This window comes from Prinia subflava, chromosome 4 (assembly GCF_021018805.1).
Source record: "Prinia subflava isolate CZ2003 ecotype Zambia chromosome 4, Cam_Psub_1.2, whole genome shotgun sequence".
Lineage (NCBI taxonomy): Eukaryota > Metazoa > Chordata > Aves > Passeriformes > Cisticolidae > Prinia > Prinia subflava.
In genome coordinates this window covers 29,672,816-29,690,278 of record NC_086250.1, presented here as the reverse complement: position 1 = coordinate 29,690,278, position 17,463 = coordinate 29,672,816, and the positions used below count along the sequence as shown (strand labels likewise).

Below are 17,463 nucleotides of genomic sequence, written 5' to 3'. Positions count from 1 at the left end.
TGTCTCCGGGGAGCGCGGAGCCACGTCAGCGGCGGGGGGTGCGGGGGGGGGCACGGCCGAGCGCCGGCAGCGCCCCACGCAAGGGCGGCCGCGGCCGGACGGCAGCGCCCGGAGCCGTGATTGCCCGTGCCCGCAGGCAGCGGAGGTGATGTGTCTGTGCCCCCTTGCCATTTCTCGGAACGCATCTTTCTCTGGTGCTCCGGGGGCACCACGCGGTGCCCGGCGGTCCGGGAGCCCGAGCGTGATGCTTCCTCACGTTTGTGAACCGTGGCCTTCAGACCGCGTCCACACCGCGTCTCCAGCCGGGGATCTCCGCGCAGAGCTCAGCCTTTCCCGGGCAGCCGGCGGCCCCGGGCCCCTGTGCCGGGGCACGGCGAGGCCTTCCCACAGGCCCCCAGCCAGGCCTCGGCCGTGGCTCTGCCCTGCGCGTTCCCCGCCGCACTGTGCTGTTGTCCCAGCTGTCCTGTCAAAAACCCCTGGGGGCAGTGATGTATCTGCTAGTGGCTGCCCAGAGGAGTGTCAGTCTCAGGCCTTCCAGTGTTCTGTCTCCCTTTTTGCTGAAAAAAAGGGGAGAGGAAAGAAACGGCAGATTTTTGTTTGGTTAGTTTATTTTGGTGCTGTTAAAAAACACGAAAGTGTAGTTTCTTTGATAGAAACCCCATTCTTTCCCAAGGGTTTGTGCCCTGCCCCCTTGAAGAGCTTCAAGTGAAATACAGCCTGATGCCTGGTATTTGCATTTACAGTTCTTTCAGTCAACGAGCAGAAATAAGCTCAACAAAGGCACACATAACACAAGGTTTTTCAGTGAAAATAATTCACTAGTATATAAAAATACGTATGTGAAATAATTTGAGTAAAAGATGAAAGTAAACAGGGTTTTTTGCTTATCTGGTGTGAGAGTTGTAACTGTGTAGTGCTTTTGGTCTTTTCTCTGCACACGGGATCTATTCTATCTTAGGCTGCCAGCCTCAAGGGACTCTCTTTGACTCTATACACAAGGGAAATCTGCAAAACACCTTCAAAAGATAACCCTGAGAACTCAAACTCACAGCTTTACTGCAACTAAAAATGTTGGTGTGGGTTTTAGAGAATAGTCTTACCCATTTTCCCCCTACTAACTTCTGAGTATTACATTAACAATCATGAGCTAACCCTCCGATCTGTGAGGAGGGAAGAGCTGCCAACCTGGCCCGTGCTCTTGCTGTTCCTCAGGTGCCAGCCATCCTTTCTTCTCAGTGCTTCTGTGGCATATGGGAGGTATATCTAGAGCTGCCATTCCTGCTCTGTTCATAGGTTGGGAAGTGCTGTGCTCTTTCAAACCTTGAAGCAGCAGATGCTTCTCTCCCCCTTCACAGCACGGTCCACCATCCTACTGGAAACTGTCACTTACCTTGTGCAAAAGCGATGTTTGAGCATCGCAATTGCACTAAAATAATTACTGGAAATACTTAAAAAAATAAAAATAATGTTTGCCACCTTTGCCTGGACCCGAGCTTTTTATCTGGGCCACTTTCTCATCTCTCCTACCCAATTCCATCCAGAATCAAATGCTCAGAAGGAGTTTTAGGAACTCTTAAGTAGGAAGGTGGTCTTATGTAGTAGCACCCTACTATATAAGTGTTTATATATACTATAGACTACTTGAAACATGAAGTTTAAAAAGCTGTCCCCAGCCATAACTGCCATGGACGGCAAGGCTGTTCAAATTTGAATCATCCCCCTTGAGTAGTGCTTTTAAGAACATAATGTGGCAACATGTGCTTCATGTCACACTCAGTGAGAGGGGGAGAAATTTAAAGGGTACTTTTTTATCTTTTTTTTTCCTTGGAAAAAAAGAAGCTTTCTGGTCCATCAAGGAGTTCCTCTCAAATCTCTTGAAAAGTCAATAAATTCAGGACTCTCATCAGTCAAGTTTTCATAGTTCCTATTGATTCCAGATAGTAACAGCACATATAAAAGTCTTCTCTGTGGAAAGGGTAAAATGCTGTGCATACAGATCCAGTCCACTGATGAGGAATGAACTACCTTGGTGTTCACTGCTTGCAGCCACCAAGCTGTTCAAATGTAACTCTCAAGGCCAAGACTTGAGATGCCTGCCAGGAGGATCTCATCCCTATCCATGGGTGTGAATAAAGTAACTGGAGCTGCTGATGCAGTTTTCCCAGTCCAGGCAAGTCCATTTCCATCTCAGTGCTATGGCAGGATCGCAAAGGAGCTGCTGCCATTTCTGGCCTGTGAAATTCTCCCAAAGATCCTCATCTTTAAAGTCTGCAGGCTCTTAATTGATGAGGAAGACTGTGGCATGCAGTTCACGGCATCAAGCAAAGTCAAGTTTTCTTGGTTGGACTGTAATGGAGAGCATCACACAAACTCGCCACGCCATGGCCTGTTGCTGGTTTGTAGCTTAGCTTCCTGCCAGTTGCCGGCATGTTTCACTGATCTACCACGCCACTCTGGACTTCTTCAGTACTTCCACATTTGGGATATACAAAGTGGTTCTTTCTTCTCTGGCCAGTTCCCAGCTGTCTACTCCTGTCCCTGCAGCTCCAGACACAGAGGAGGCAGTTTGCCTGCTTAATAGTGCAAGATGCTCACCGATAAATTAATGGCAGGATGCTGAAAAAGATAAATGTAAACATTTAAGAACGGCCTTATTCAGCCCATCTGATAGTAAAGATGAAGCAGAGCCCTTAGGGAGAAAAAATAAAGAAAAAGACTATGTGGTCATGTAATTAAAGTCTGGATCATAATGGATATGCACAGTAGAGTTGAAATAAGGTTATACTGGCATCCCAGCTTCTGATATTTCCTAACTTTTAAGGAATACAGTGCAACCTTTACAACATTTATTTCATGTTGTTTTGGCAGGATCTGTTTCTTGACATTGGTTTGGAGAGAGCCTAGCACTTTGTGAATTCTGTCATAATGGATTTAAATAAGCAATAGAAATACACTTTTATCTGTGCCACACACACACATACACACCCTGCAACTATTGCAACATGCTATTTTCACAGCTTTTTCTGAAGGAAGGTACTGAGTGTTCTCTGTGGTAAGTCGAAAGATTCAAGAGTTCAAAGGTGAAGAACTAGAGTTACTTGACTTAAAAAAATTGCTCTAGTCTTAGGGTCTGAATTAGTATATATTTGCTTATGAAAATAAATACACTACATATTCAGCATGGACTTTTTTTTTCCTGTTTGAGAACTTATTCCTGACAGAATAAGGATATACAAGAAAGTGTGAAAGCATTATAGTCTTTTTATGTGGTATCTTATTAAAGCCTTTCAGTGTAGAAAAGTGTTAAGTCTTTTCCTGTTTCACTGTCAATTCTAGATATTTTTTTTGCATTGTTTGGCATTGACCTAATAAAGAAATAACAGTTGAGAAATAATTGGTATTTGTTTCCAAAAAGCAGTATATATGCCTTAGACTGGCATAAGCTTTCTCTCACCTGTACACTGAAGAGTACTGGTTGCGTGCGATACGTAAAATACAACAACAATCCACTCTGTGTTGAGTTTAGTTTTAGTATAGATTGATAGTGTTAAAATGCCACAGTATTTTCATCATTTACCAAGTATTTGAAAATATGTAGGAAGAGGTTGCCTCTTATTTTTTCTTTATGCGGAAGAAAGCTTTCCATGGGATGCTTAAAACATTTTTCAATGTTTTAGCCCTTTTCAGTCTTTGAATGTGCGGTGGCAGCTGTAGTGACATTAAGTTGGTGCTCCAGGAGGCAGATGTAACCCAGAGTCCATGGCCAGCCCTGCATGCCATGCTGCTCCTCAGGGGACCCATGGCCTGGTTATGAGTTCCCACCTTTTTGTGTAAAGTTTTCAAGCAGACACTCCTCAAGCTCCAGTGATGATATGGGAGTCCTCCCTGGAAAACCTTTGGCTCCACGGCTTGCTTGTAGACAGAGACAGCAGTAGCCAGCCCCTCTCACTGCAGGCAAGTGCCCTTACCTGCCTTCCAAGGGCCATAAGGCTTTTTTTCCCTGGAGCCTTGAGAGCGGACTGTCATTCGATTGTGTTGCCACTAGAAATGTTTGGACTTGAGCTCAGGCTCAGACCTGGGCTCAGAAATGTGGTATGGAACCAGCCCACTGGCAAAGCAGCACTCTGCAATGGGGAGAGGGTAAAGGCTTTTCAGCTCCAAATGTAAGCTCAGCATTGCAGCACTGCACATAACTGCAGCGTTGGAGCAGTGACTGTTTCATCCTGAAAGTGTGGGGGTGAAGAAGTCAGTCACAAATTCTTCCAAAGTAGAGAAGTCTCGCATCTGAAAGGATAAGATAGGCTGGTAGGAGTTAGAGAAAGGGCAAAAGTCTGATTTGTGACCACACTGGGAACTTCCCTCTCTCTACAACATGCTCATACTTGCACGCAAATCCACACGCTTGCAGTCTGCATTTCTAAATTGGTCTATCAGGCAATGAGTTCCTCAAACAACTTCTCACATCAGTAGAGTCCTGTTTAAGCAAGTGGGACTAGTCCCGTAAGCCAGAGTCCCATTCTACAGTCCAGCAGTTGTTTAAGAAACATTTCTGCCACTGCAGGAAGCTCAAGAGGGGATAGAAAAGCTCAGAGGGACAAGGGCAGGCTGTAGGCATTGGTCGTAACTATGACATGCTCATTTTAGGAAATCCATCTCATGGCATCCTAAAATGACCAAACTTTGCTGCATTTACTCCACACAGAAAAAGGTTTGCTCTGTGGGGATAAGCTTGATTTCAAAGGGGCCACTCACTGAGAAGATATTCCTTGTGGCATGAGCCTCAGGCCTGGCCAGGGCAGATTCAACAGAAGACTTTTCCTATGCTATTCCTTTGACTTCAGCAAACAATATGTGACAGCATGCACATGTAGCAGATAAAAAGCAAATTCATAACATAGTATTCTGGTTTGCTTATAAAGATGATTTTTTTTTCTGAATGGAATAGTAGCAGTGTGGCAGCTCATGCAACACTTGTTTTTAATAAAGCAATCATAGTTTGGATCCAGTAAAAACAAAAATTAAAGAAGACAGTAGAAATCAGATCATTTAAAAGCTTGTCAATATAACTCCTCAAAACAGCCATACATAACCATTATTACACATTCAGGTTTTCATTTTTATGAAGTTACGAATTAAACAGGATAGAATAATCTAGATGAGATAAGCAGTCAGTCATTGCAATCCTGAATGGAAGTTGCTAATGATAATATTAAAGTGAAAGTAGCTAGTAAGTGAAAAGAATGATTCAACCATTTGTTGTTGTGCTCTGCAATCAGATGATGTCATCTCAAATTCTAAAAATTTTTACCTTTCTTGTAGTTTTTCATAGTAAAGCTGGGATGGGAGGGACCATATTTCTGGTCTGCCAGAAAAAATATAATTTTAGGTATAATTTTAGGAAGACCCGAAATAATTTCAAACACCCTTGTCTGTAGTGGCTGCACTATGGTCTCTTGCACTGCCTAGTGACTGCCAGAGCAGCCTGCGTTGGTCAGCATGGGGGTCTGAGTCACCATATGGTCAGGCAAAGGAAAACCAGGAATTTTTTATGATACTTTTATAACAGTATTTCCTGACTTTTAGAATTAAAACTGTGACTGTCTGCAGATTTTAAGTGCAAATTCCATTAAAATACTTAAAGTTTTTAACAAACCATTATGTTGATCTTGCAAGTATTTTTTCCTTAGTTTTTGCATCTTATGTACTTTGATTTATGATGTAGTTAAAAATCTAGACATATTTTTAAAATCTTTTAATAAACATCTGAGAAAACCCCTTTCATTTATTTTCCAACACTCTCATAAATATTTCTTAAGCAGCTTTATTAAGATTCGTGATTTGGAAATCAAATACACTTTTAAATAGATGGCTCCTTTGAAGCAGTTATTAAGTAGTAGCAACCAAATCTTCACCAAATCTGCCTATCTCAAAAATGCATCAAAACAGCAAAATATGGAGATGTAATGGTAACACTGGAGATTTTAGGCCAAGTTTGCACAGACTACAAAGGATATTGCCTACTATGCACTTACTAAAACTGTAAAACAGTGATTGCAATATTTAGCTAGACATAATCACCTACCTCACTACACTCCCAACATCTCTCCATCAAAGCTGGACTTGTGGTTTTTTTGGCTTGTAAGTCAGGTGTCTCTGCATGTGTTTCATTTTGCACAGGGTCTGGCTTTGGAGGTCAAATTATTTCATTTTAGCTGGTTTTTTTGTACTTTTATTGTGGTCTTCTATCTAAAGCCTGCATATCAATGCAGTGAATACTTTGCTGCAAGAACAGGCACTTATCTTTTTCCCCTCACTTTTTTCTAGCCAACATTTGCCACAACTTACTCTCTTTACCACTGTCATTTGTAGTCATGGCACTGCTCCTGTTACAGCTTTTTTTCTCCTTGCAGTGGTATTAACTCAGGCATTTTAATCAGTCTCAGACAGAATTCTCAGGACAAAATTAATATAATTAGTTCTCTAGGACAGATTTGGCAGGGTGAAGGAACATCACATAGAGCGTCTGTGTTATTACCTTTCTTGGAGCACTGACAGATATTATCAGGTGGCAAAAAAATTAAAATCCCAGCTACACAGTTCTTACTTGATCGTGTAGCTTTACGTACAGTGCTGTTCAACTGCATTTATGTGTGAACACTTCAATCATGCTCCCGTGAAGGTGTACTCACTCATCCCTTTAACGGGATTCTAGTGCGTGTCACATGCCAAATATTAAACTGTTTGGCCACCCCTCATGTGATTTGAATTCTTCCCCCAGATGTGATGAGGAAATCTGAACACTCAATAACTTACTTTCCTGAATTCAGTCATGTGAGTAATGTCCCTGACAATGATGAGATTACCCATATAACTGCAGATGAACACGGTTGTGATTTGAGGGCCCACAGCCCAAGACTTTGAATATCAGAGCTCCTACTGGTTTTGCTTCATTCTTAGACATGTGCCATAAACTGAGGAACTTGCTTGGTCCTATACTGCCTATAAATTACCTATTCCTAACAAATACAAACAAATAAACAAACAAAAACTCGACCAACCAAAACCAAGCAACCAAAAATAAAAGGAAAAAAGTTATTGTTTTTTAGTTGTACTATTTTACAGGAAACAAGAGCTATCTGATCATTTATATAAGGATCTTTTATGAGCATGCTTGATAACACTAGGAAAGCAGGGAGAGGGGCCTGAATACAAGCAGAGGCAGTAATCTACAGTTATTTCACAAAAAAAAGAAAATTTTTTTTTTCCTCCATTTTTAAAAGGAATTCAGAAAAGACTAACTAAAATAGAAACAAAAATCTTGACAGCAGAAACATACACCTCTATAAAATTAGGCCATCAGTTCTGACTTAGATTAACCAGATGTCTTAAACAGGCATGTGATAAAAACAAGAAAATCACAGATTTTTAATTAAAAAAAAAAAAAAAGAAAAATATAGAGATACATAGCAACTGTGAATCTAAAAAATCCTATCCTTTTGATCTATGTCTTTTCATTTTCTGCTTCCAACAGCCCCTTCAGTGACCATATTTCCTCCATGTTTGTCTCTGGTGTATTTTGAGAGCCAGAGGAACAAAAGCTGCTTGATACCCCTCTTACAATAGCAAGGAGATGTGCCTGGCTGTGTGGGAGGAGCCACTCAATTCTTCTGTGGAGCTGGGTACACATGCTTCGAGCTGCATTAAGTGTTCCTGGGAGCAGGGAACAGAGTGTTCCAGCAGGATGTAACATACAGGCAAAGATAGAAAGCCATTTTCTTCACTACTATGCAGTGCATTAATACATGATCCCAAGCTTGCAAAGGATGAACCTACTGTTTCAGAACTTTTCTTTTCTTTTTCACATCTTAATCACTTTTTAAATTATTGAAAAGGACTCTCTGGAGGTTTTTTTGAAACATGATTTTTTAAAAATTCCCTGCTTTATGAAAGCCTGCTTATAAAAAATTATGTAAGAGACATAGCAGTTGCATAATGCATCCCTTGAGGAACTTCATAAAAAGTCTTTGCAGTTACACTTTCCTCCCTTTGGGCTTTTATGCCCCACAACTCAGCCAGTAGTCAGTGGAGAGGGAACAAATAGAAATTCATTTGAGATAACAGAGGAAAAGGGAGACCTAGAGTCATATGCATCTACGTTATGGAGCAAGAATATGGGGCTGTGTTCTGCCAGAAGCAGGTGGAGTCCCACCAGCTGTCTCAGCCCTATCTGATGCCACTGCAGCCAGCTCAGGCCCCAGAACGCTGCTATTTCATACCAAGAAACCAACATGTGCAAGGCCAAGACAAGGAAAGTGTGCCACACATTCCTTTCCTCCATGTAGACATGTCTTCATTGTTTCCACTCAGTTTGGTTACCCTGGAGCTGTAAGATATTTCCTGCAGAGTCATCTCCTCCCACCAACTCAGAGCTTAGTCTCATCTATCAGGGAACATGGTTTCAGTAGAGCCGTGCCAGAGCTGGTGATGCCACCACCCAAACACTTCTGTTTCACATAAGATCTCAAAAACCAAACCAAAACAACAATAACAACAAAATTTCCCAATTTTCCCTCTCTTGCTGAAATTTTCAGATCTGTTCAAATCTACCACCAAATGTGGGTGCATACCCCTGGATTTTCTATATTGATATCACAGTAGAAAGATAATTATTAGGGATGTCCTGGAGTGATCATAAGAAAACTACTTTAGTTGCTACTCCTATAGAAAATTACCTGTCCATCAGTTATGCACTTTCCTACTTTGCATCAAAAGTAGATTCAGTAGTTTCTATAAAGAAAGCCTAGTAATAGCTGACATTTCCTGAAGACTGGTCATATTTTTCATTCTTAAGGTAGTTGAATGTACTGGAAGAAATAGTGATTAAAACCTGAAATTTTCATGTACATGTTTTAAATTGCTAGACTAATGCGGTGATTTCAACACAAAACAGCCTTAGAAGGATGAACTGAGCCATGTTTCACTACTTTCTTGATTTAGACTCAACATTTCACCCAATGGCCAAAAAGCACAAGGATGAATTCCATTTGCTCAAGATTTGAAGAGAACAGTAGTTACAGCCTAACACAGCACCGATGAGGGTTCAGTATGTTGAGAAGGTTTGATGATATGAAGAATCCCACTTTCTTTGGGTACAGGTGAAAATTTTACCTTTTGCCAGGTTGGAGTGCATTAGATAATGGTGGATCTCTCTTCATTATTGATCTAATGATCTCAAATCTTTTTGACCCTGTGTTTGTAAATACCAGAAATGTGCTTTAGATTCCCCACTCCAGCCATAAAGCAGTTATAATGACCACAGAAATGCCAATTTTATCAGTGGAGGTTTTAGAACAAAGGCAATGTCAGTTTTACTGCTCCTGATGAAGGTTAACACCCTTCTCTGTGAAGACAGATAAATAAAAGATTACCTGTGGTAAATAAAGTTATGGATGGTCACATAAAAATGCAGTAATGTTGCTCATTAACTCCAAAGATTGGAGACCAAACAGTTGTTTAATGGAGAGTGGAAGAGAATTTCATGTGCACTCATTTCTGAAGCAAATGAAACAAAAGCAATGGTGTATTTTTCTTTTATAACTGTCATGAGTTCTCTCCAAGTATTTTTATAGTTATTGTTATTAACTTCTTCATTGATTATGTATCAGTCACACTAGCTCCTTGAAAAGCAGCTGACCAACCTATTTATCCATCTTTTGCTTGTCTGGAAGCATAAGGTCAACATATTGTTGTGCACGAATATCAGCTGTTCACTGTGCATATCCATCCCAAATCCAACGTTTTCTTCTGATGTCAGAGGTGTTTTGCCATGAAATTCTGTAGAGAGATTTTTCACTGTGTTGAATGAGTTAGGAATCTTGCCTTTAAAATTTACCAAGCCTATTTTCTTTTTTTCACTTGGTGGCTTTTAACCTGTTGACTGACTTTCATGCTTGCTTGTTTGGTTGTTTGGGGTTTTTGTTGGGTTTGTTTGTTTGTGGGCATTTTGTGAGGTTTGTTTGTTTTATCAATTTAAACTGACAAAACATTCAAATTCTGGGAAATAGATGAGTTCCTTCTTACCAGTAGCAGAGTATGAGATCAGGAGCTGTGGATAGACAAAGTCCAGAGGATGCTTGTCTGGAACTGTATCTTCGCAGTGGTCCTTTAACAGATAGCTCCAAGACCTGTGAATTGAGAACATTTGTTACCCTTTGCACATGACGAATGGGTCTAAAGGCTATCAGATTTATTGGAATACTGAAGGGTCACTTCAAAGGTACTTAGACACATACATTACTGAAAAAGCAATTATTTTTACTTCTAGGGTGGCTTCTGTTTTACCTTGGAAATCAAGTAACACAAACAGCAATGAGTATCATCCCAATGCTGATTAGAATTATTTGAACCCCTCTACTAATACTAAAACATCTAAGATCCATTTTTCAAAATTTTTCTTATATATTTCAGCAGACAGAATAAAGTTTTTAATGATACATTTTGTTAAAAAGTCCAAGAAATTTTAATTTTTAACAACCTTTGGTTTTTAATCCAGCTTACCATATTATAGCACTCATAAAACACTTCAACAAACACTTTCTTCAACAGTTCATTTGCAATTTAGATGCAAACAGAGTATTAAAGGCTAAAGAAATTTGAACATGTTTTCTGTTATCAGAATTTGAAGTTGTTCTGCTAAATTGGGACAATTTTATTAACACAAGTAGTCCCACTCCTTAAGAGGACTAAATACATTCCTGCTTATCATTTCATAACACAAGTATTGCTTTCAAGAGAATCAAGTATGTTCCCTGATATGAAAATAGTTATTATCCTGCCAGGACAGAAAGCGAGGACAATGTATAACTACAGATAGTGAAGCATTTCAAATTTATTTAGGTATAGCATTTGCACATCCCACAGCTCATAAAAGGTGGGTAATTATTTTCATGTCCACTAAGAAAAGCCTTTTCCAAAAAGACAAGAAAAGAAAAGTCAGCCTCCTTTCAGATTCATGCATGCTCTCCCATGCACCTTCTGCTTGGCCCTGGCTCTGTCTCCCCTGCAGAGATGAGGGGACATTGAGCTGATAACCAAGGCCCTTTACTCCCTCTGGGAGCTCTGCAGAGGGTTTAGATAATGCAAATGTCATGCACAGACATGTACAGAGGAAAACCACGCCAGGAGAGTGTTTTTGTTCCTGTATGATGTCTGCTTAACCACTGGGTAACTGACACTCCTTTAGTCTGTTGTGCATCTCCTCACCCTAAATTACAGCTCGTGCCTGTCCACAGAGTTACTGGGCCTGTGTGCTGTGACACAAGAGAATAAAATCTGCAGAGCAAAATTTCTGTTGCTGAGGGCCCAAACCCCCAAGCTGCAGTTTCTGGTGCCTGTGCGGTGGGCAGTATGTGACCCCCTGTGTTCTGATCCCTTGGAGCACACTGCGCGTGGTGCTGGGCGCGCACGGCGCTGCTGCCGTGTGACCGCAGACAAAGGCATCGCTGCAGCGGGGCCCAGTGTGGGGAGAGCTCGGGACAGCCCCACGGCTGCCAGGACAGAGGGAAGTCGGCCACTGAGAATATTTCTGCTGCCTGTTTGTGGCAGCTACACCTGCCAGGGCACTGGCGCAACCGAGGATCTGAGCTCTCAGCAGCAATCAGGTCCCCCTTGCAGCTGATAATGTGGCTGTCTAAATATATCCATGATTAGGGCTACCCTGCACAGATTAAAGTCACAGCTCTGTATCTCCCAGCTGAGGCACAACAGTTGGCCAGATGACAGCACAAACATGAACTTTATGACCTGTTTTTTCAAACTGTTTTTTAGAGCATGCTTTAAATATACTGGGTCACTGTCTGTAAGAGACGATCGCAACAAATGTAATCCCTTCTCCAAGGATGACTTCCTTTAATTCTGTAAATTGACTTGGGGTGGAGCAGTCAACATGATTAGGAGGTCATTTCTTTAATGCTTCAGATGCCTGTAAGTGTTCCACCTTGTATTTTTAACGAGAAAAAAATCAAAAACAAAAATTAAAACCCACAAAAAAAACACACAAAAAAATCCAACCAAAAAAACCCCTATATTTTTGTATAAAGTATCATCAAAAGCTTTAAGCAAAAGCTCACACTCAAGCATTTCATCTTATGCATTACTACAGTAATGATGCATAAGGTATCCTCTTTTGATAATCCCAGCTCCTCTTATACAGGGCCCTCTTTTATCTGTCTTATACATTTCAGGGGACAGAAATTGATCCTGTGATCCTGAACAAGCCATTCTAATTGCTTGTCTGTCCAGAGCTGAACTTAAGGCGTTGCTGCCTTAATAAACAGGAGTCCCTTTGCTCTCCCTCAGAAATCCCCAATATAGTTATGGAAGATTCAATTCTTCATGCATTTTTCCCTAGGCAATGACCTGCTTTGCTAGTATGTCAAAATCAACTGCAATTTTTTCATCCAGAGGATAACAAAGTTGCCTTATCTTTTCCAAATAAATGCAACTGGGAATTGGGAAACAAGAATAAAAAGACCTTATTCCTTTACTTGTTCACTATTTTAGCATGAAGTTACACACAGGGGAGCCTTGAAACTTCTTCCATGTTCATACCCTTTAATTCAATTAAGGCCCTAAGCTAAAGCAAAGAGCTAGCAAGAGTCAGATACTATTGCTACTGATAATGTAACTGCCAAAAAAATTTATGGCATATAAACAATTCAAGTAGCCTTTTTGTTATGAGATTCCTTTTCTGAAGAAAGTTAGTTTGCCCAGGAGATGACAAAATTATTGATGAATTCCTGACTGCCTTTCTTTAGTCCTCGATTTAAAATTCGCCATTGGATTTAGGCACTTGAGGTGCAAAGGAGTACTTATATTTTCTAAATGGCCTTCTGTAGTCTGAAGAGATCAATGGCATACATTTTACTTGCATTGCCTGCATGAGGAGCCTGGGGGGAAAACAGAAGCACAAATAATGGATTGATTTAGATGGAATTTGGGATTATTGTCTGCGGATTTCAGAGATGTTTGGAGGATGTGTGAGAGGTCATGTAAAGACCAGCAATATGCAGGGTTTCTTGTATGGTCAAAGTATTGGCTGCCAAATGTGGGACTTCAGAGAAAATGGAATTTAGTCTTAAAATCATTAGTGTATTCAAAAGGAAAGATCATCATCCTGATCCCAAGATTTAAGGACTAAATAAAAATAGACAATAGTAAACTAGAACAATATTTTACTGATGAATAAAACACATGCATGTTACTTTTATACTGGCACACATTCATGTAGTACCAAATAAAGAACTCCGTAATATCTGTTCTGACCCAGAAGAGGAAAAAATCCACACAACATGAAAACATACTCAGAAAAATGTCTAACAAATCCTATCCCCTGAAACCTGTGAAAATACCTAAATCTGCTTAAAATATATGAAGAAGTTGATTTCATGATCAAGAAAGATATTGAAATAATTGACACAGTATATTTAAAGACCTCTATTTTTCTCAGGCATGTTGTTTAAGTAAATAATGACAAAAGAAAAAAAAAAAAGAAACATTGACAATATTGGCTGAACACATTTTGGATGATTGGACTAAAAAAGGCATCAAATTCTCACCTCCTATCAGGGGAAGTCAGGTAGCAGCTGTCACTCATGTACCTACATACAGATCCTCTCTCACAACAAGGATTTTAAAAAGCAGAGAGCTTTATCTTCTCTCACTTTTCACTCTCCAACATTGATTAGGATCAAACTGATGAGAACATTCTGAGGAAGAACTCTGAATGGACTGGAAAGCAACGATACATTGGCAAGCTGTTTGCTTATCATCTTCTGCCAGAAACTCTTGAGTCACAGAATATCTCAAAGTGTGAAGTGGGAAGAACCTTCTCCTTATGGAAATGTCCAACCTCCTTCTTAGGAGAGCAGTGAGGGTCCTATAGCTCATATGAGTTTCTTCTGCAGGAGCATTGTATAAGAAGTAATTCACTTCTAGTGAAAAAGCTGGCTCTTGGATTTTGCTGCACCTCCTTAGTATGTCTCTGCTGCCTGACCTCATTAATCTTGTTTTTCATGGTCACTGTACTGTGCAGTTATTCCATTAACATATTGTAGTGCTGCCTGAGGCCTCTTTAATGTATGTTCTATTTTATATTTGCCTAATTTATTTAGGCATTTGTAGTGCATTGACCACTGTAGGGTTTCCCTTTCTGTGGACAAGAGAGGAAAGCATATGGCATGGAACAGCGAGCTATTGACTGTTAATGGGAAGCCCAGTAAGAGGGCATGGATGCTCCAACACAGAAATTCAACACAAAATTTTCTCAATTAAATTAAAAAAAAAAAGCAACCATTTTCCACATGCGGAGCCCTTTATATACATTTAGGTCTATGCATACCCTGTGCTGAAGGAAGGGAAGAGAGGAGGTGCCTACAGCCTGTAATAGGTATTTAAACCCCTCAACAAATTTGGGATCCAGCTCAAAGAGTAGGTGTTTGCAGAGCTCAGAAGCAGACCATGTTGTGTGGTAATGCATGGAGCAATTTTCACAAAAAGAGCTGGTGTCTCTGGGTGCCAAATTTGAGATCCTTTCTTATTAGCTGTTCCCATTGTTACTGTGAGTAGAGTTTACACACTAAAGAATCAGCAGTAAGTAGCAGTAAGAAAATCACTTACTCTGAGTCTAGGAAAAGTAAAGATCAGGCAGGGCTTTTTGCTTAAGCCTTAAAACATCCACTCATCTCCAAAGTAAGGCAGGACAGCACTGCTCAAAACGATGAAAATCCAGCTGGAGCTTGCTCTCAGTAGCTGTCAGCCCTCTGTCGCTGTCATTACATGTTCAGCTGCTGTAGGCACAGAGCAGACATGCTTTTAAACGAGGCAGCAGTACCCCCTCCCAACCCTGCCTTGACCGTTTGTCCCTCATTAATGGCATAAGACAAGGCAGTTGTGAAACCGGAGCTGAGTTCTGCTGGAAGGGTAAGAATACCCTGAAAGGCTCGAAAGCTTGTTCAAATTGTTTTATGGCAACAAAGTAGCCTTTGAAGCCATTTGCATTACAAAGAGTGAAAGTTTATTGTTTCTGAGCCATGGGGGGTATCCGAACAGGGAGAGAGGAGCTGGAGGCAGATGGAGGACGGAGTTGCTTACTGGTGTGTTGCCTCCGTGGCATCTTTAGGCAACCCAAAGGTCAGATATTTGCTGGGGAGATGAGAACCCTAAAATCTTCAAGATTTATTTAGTTGCCAGAGCTGCTCAGCCTGGTACTGAGCACAGGCTGCAAGGGAAAAGAGACACTATGGAAATATGACAGGGCAAATGTAGAAGTATTTACTTTCCTTCCCAGATGCATTTTCATCTACAATATCACACATAACTTCATCCTCCCATGTGATTCTGACTTCAGTCCTAGGTGGAGCTTCTGGAGGTGAGTAAATACTGAGAGAGTGTCAAAAGGCAGAAAGTAGTGTTTACACCATGTATGTCCTGAGGGAACTGAGTTCATCTTCTCACGGCTGTAAAACCTGGGTGCACATCACTGTGCTGTGCAGCACCTACACTGTAGGATCACATGGAAACAGTTCTGCTGGAGGACTGATCTGTTCCACTGATTCCGGCTAGGAGAGAGAGCACATCCTCTTGGGAAGAAGCTCCAGAAAGAATGTAAAAACTAATCTGTGTAATGCACAGAGAAAGGACATTTTAAAACTGCTGTACGTGTAGCTCCCCTACCATGAATGACCAGATCTCCAGAGCAAATCACCCAGTCCATCATGCCCTCTGTACTTTCAGCCTGAGACAGATTCTGGATCATCAGAGAACCCAAGGACAGACACTTGTCCCACCGATAGGAACAGATCAGCCTTAAGTCCCTGACTACAGGTGTACAAGTGCATTCTTGTAATAGGAGAATGTTATTAATTCAGAAACTGATGCCCATAAATTACATGAGCACTGGCTGATCCAAGTAAAAAAACCACTATTTGCAAGTTTGAATAATTGCCATATACTTCTGCTGAGAGGACACATCATGAATAAAATTGCTTCTTATTCCAGCAAAATTACTTCCTATTCCTGCTTCCAAACAACCTGAAAGCACCTTATTAGGGCAAAAAGTAACAACTTCAGCTCCAGATAGGATACAGAGAAACCAACTCTGTGACGAAGCACAGGAAAACCTGTATAACTGCATACACCGCACAAAGTAAATTAAGAATTTATACTTCATTCACATAATGCAGTTGCCCATAGTAGGAAACAGACAACAATACTGCATTCACTGAAGCTTTAGAAAGACATTGTTTTCACTGCTTACAACAGACAGTTGCTATCAATGGCTGAAAGGGAATTGTAGGTGTTAGCAAGCCTCACCACTGTGGATTGAACTGCCAGTTTTGTATCATGGTAAGGTTGTATATGCTTGCCTGCATATCTAAATGTCAAACTCCTTACATGCATTGCAACTCAACTGGGTCATGTTAATGAGATCTTCAGAAGTGTGTCTAGGTGTTCTCCCAGCCAAACCATCTGTAGTCCAAGTCTTTCCTCAGCTGCATTCTCAGTAACAATACATCTGTACTTTCCTCTTACCCTCAATGTTATCAGAACTCTGGCTTGATGGTCTGAGATAAAATGTGTACACAAACATTCATGTGCAAAACAATACCAGCTCTTATTTCGTGAAAGAGCATTTCTTTGGAAATTTGTTTGCTTATTTCCCATTTGAACTTTTGGAGGTGTGTCACAGTGTGACTTGGGGTGAGTGAGTGATACTGCATGCGACAAATAAATGTATGCCCAGGTCACTGGTATATTTGCAGACACCAACATGCCCATGCCCAAAATGAAAGAACTTACAACAAGTTCTATCTCTATTTACATGGACCTTTTTAAATTCTCTTTCACCTGAAGTTAAGCAGTACCAAAGTAAAAGCTATATCCATGGTGGAACTTAATTCAGAAGTAAAGCATGTGACTACTTTCATGACATGTTATTATTTTGTATGATCTTAAGTTAGTGAATGAGTATGCAGTATTTGCCAAAATGATTTCCATATTGTTTTCTCTCTCTAACATCCAGTACATAAAGTAAGTAATTTCTGACCTATATAAATGGCATACAAAAATATTCTTTCCTGCCTTTTCAAAGTTTAATCCAATAATCAAAGATGCCAACAGCATAGATAAGCACAAATGTCAGCCAGCTGTGCACTAGCACAGACATGTCTCATGGAGAAGGTGGTAAAACTTTTTACAGAAGAAAGGCTGATGTAATGTTTGCTTTCAAGAATATGTGTTCTTAAGAGTTTTGTATTTCTCAGTTTAAAACAAAATAAAACAACTGCTGCTAACAGGAAAACAAGCTTCAAGTGCCCCTTTGTTTTTCTAGGTCATAGTTCACTATCTTGACATAATGCATGTGTGCATATCTGCTCTTACACACAGAGGTAAACCTTCTAAACA

At 40.6% G+C, this 17,463-nt stretch overlaps 1 long non-coding RNA gene across 1 annotated transcript; it reads right to left on the bottom strand.

Moving 5' to 3' along the window:
- Positions 1-9,475: 9,475 nt before the first annotated feature.
- On the bottom strand, positions 9,476-15,968 carry LOC134550067 (uncharacterized). The gene is made up of 3 exons (XR_010080243.1): positions 14,677-15,968; positions 10,081-10,184; positions 9,476-9,834 (listed from the first exon to the last, which is right to left on the bottom strand). It is a non-coding gene; the product is annotated as an uncharacterized LOC134550067 (long non-coding RNA).
- Between the last annotated feature and the right edge of the window lie 1,495 nt (positions 15,969-17,463).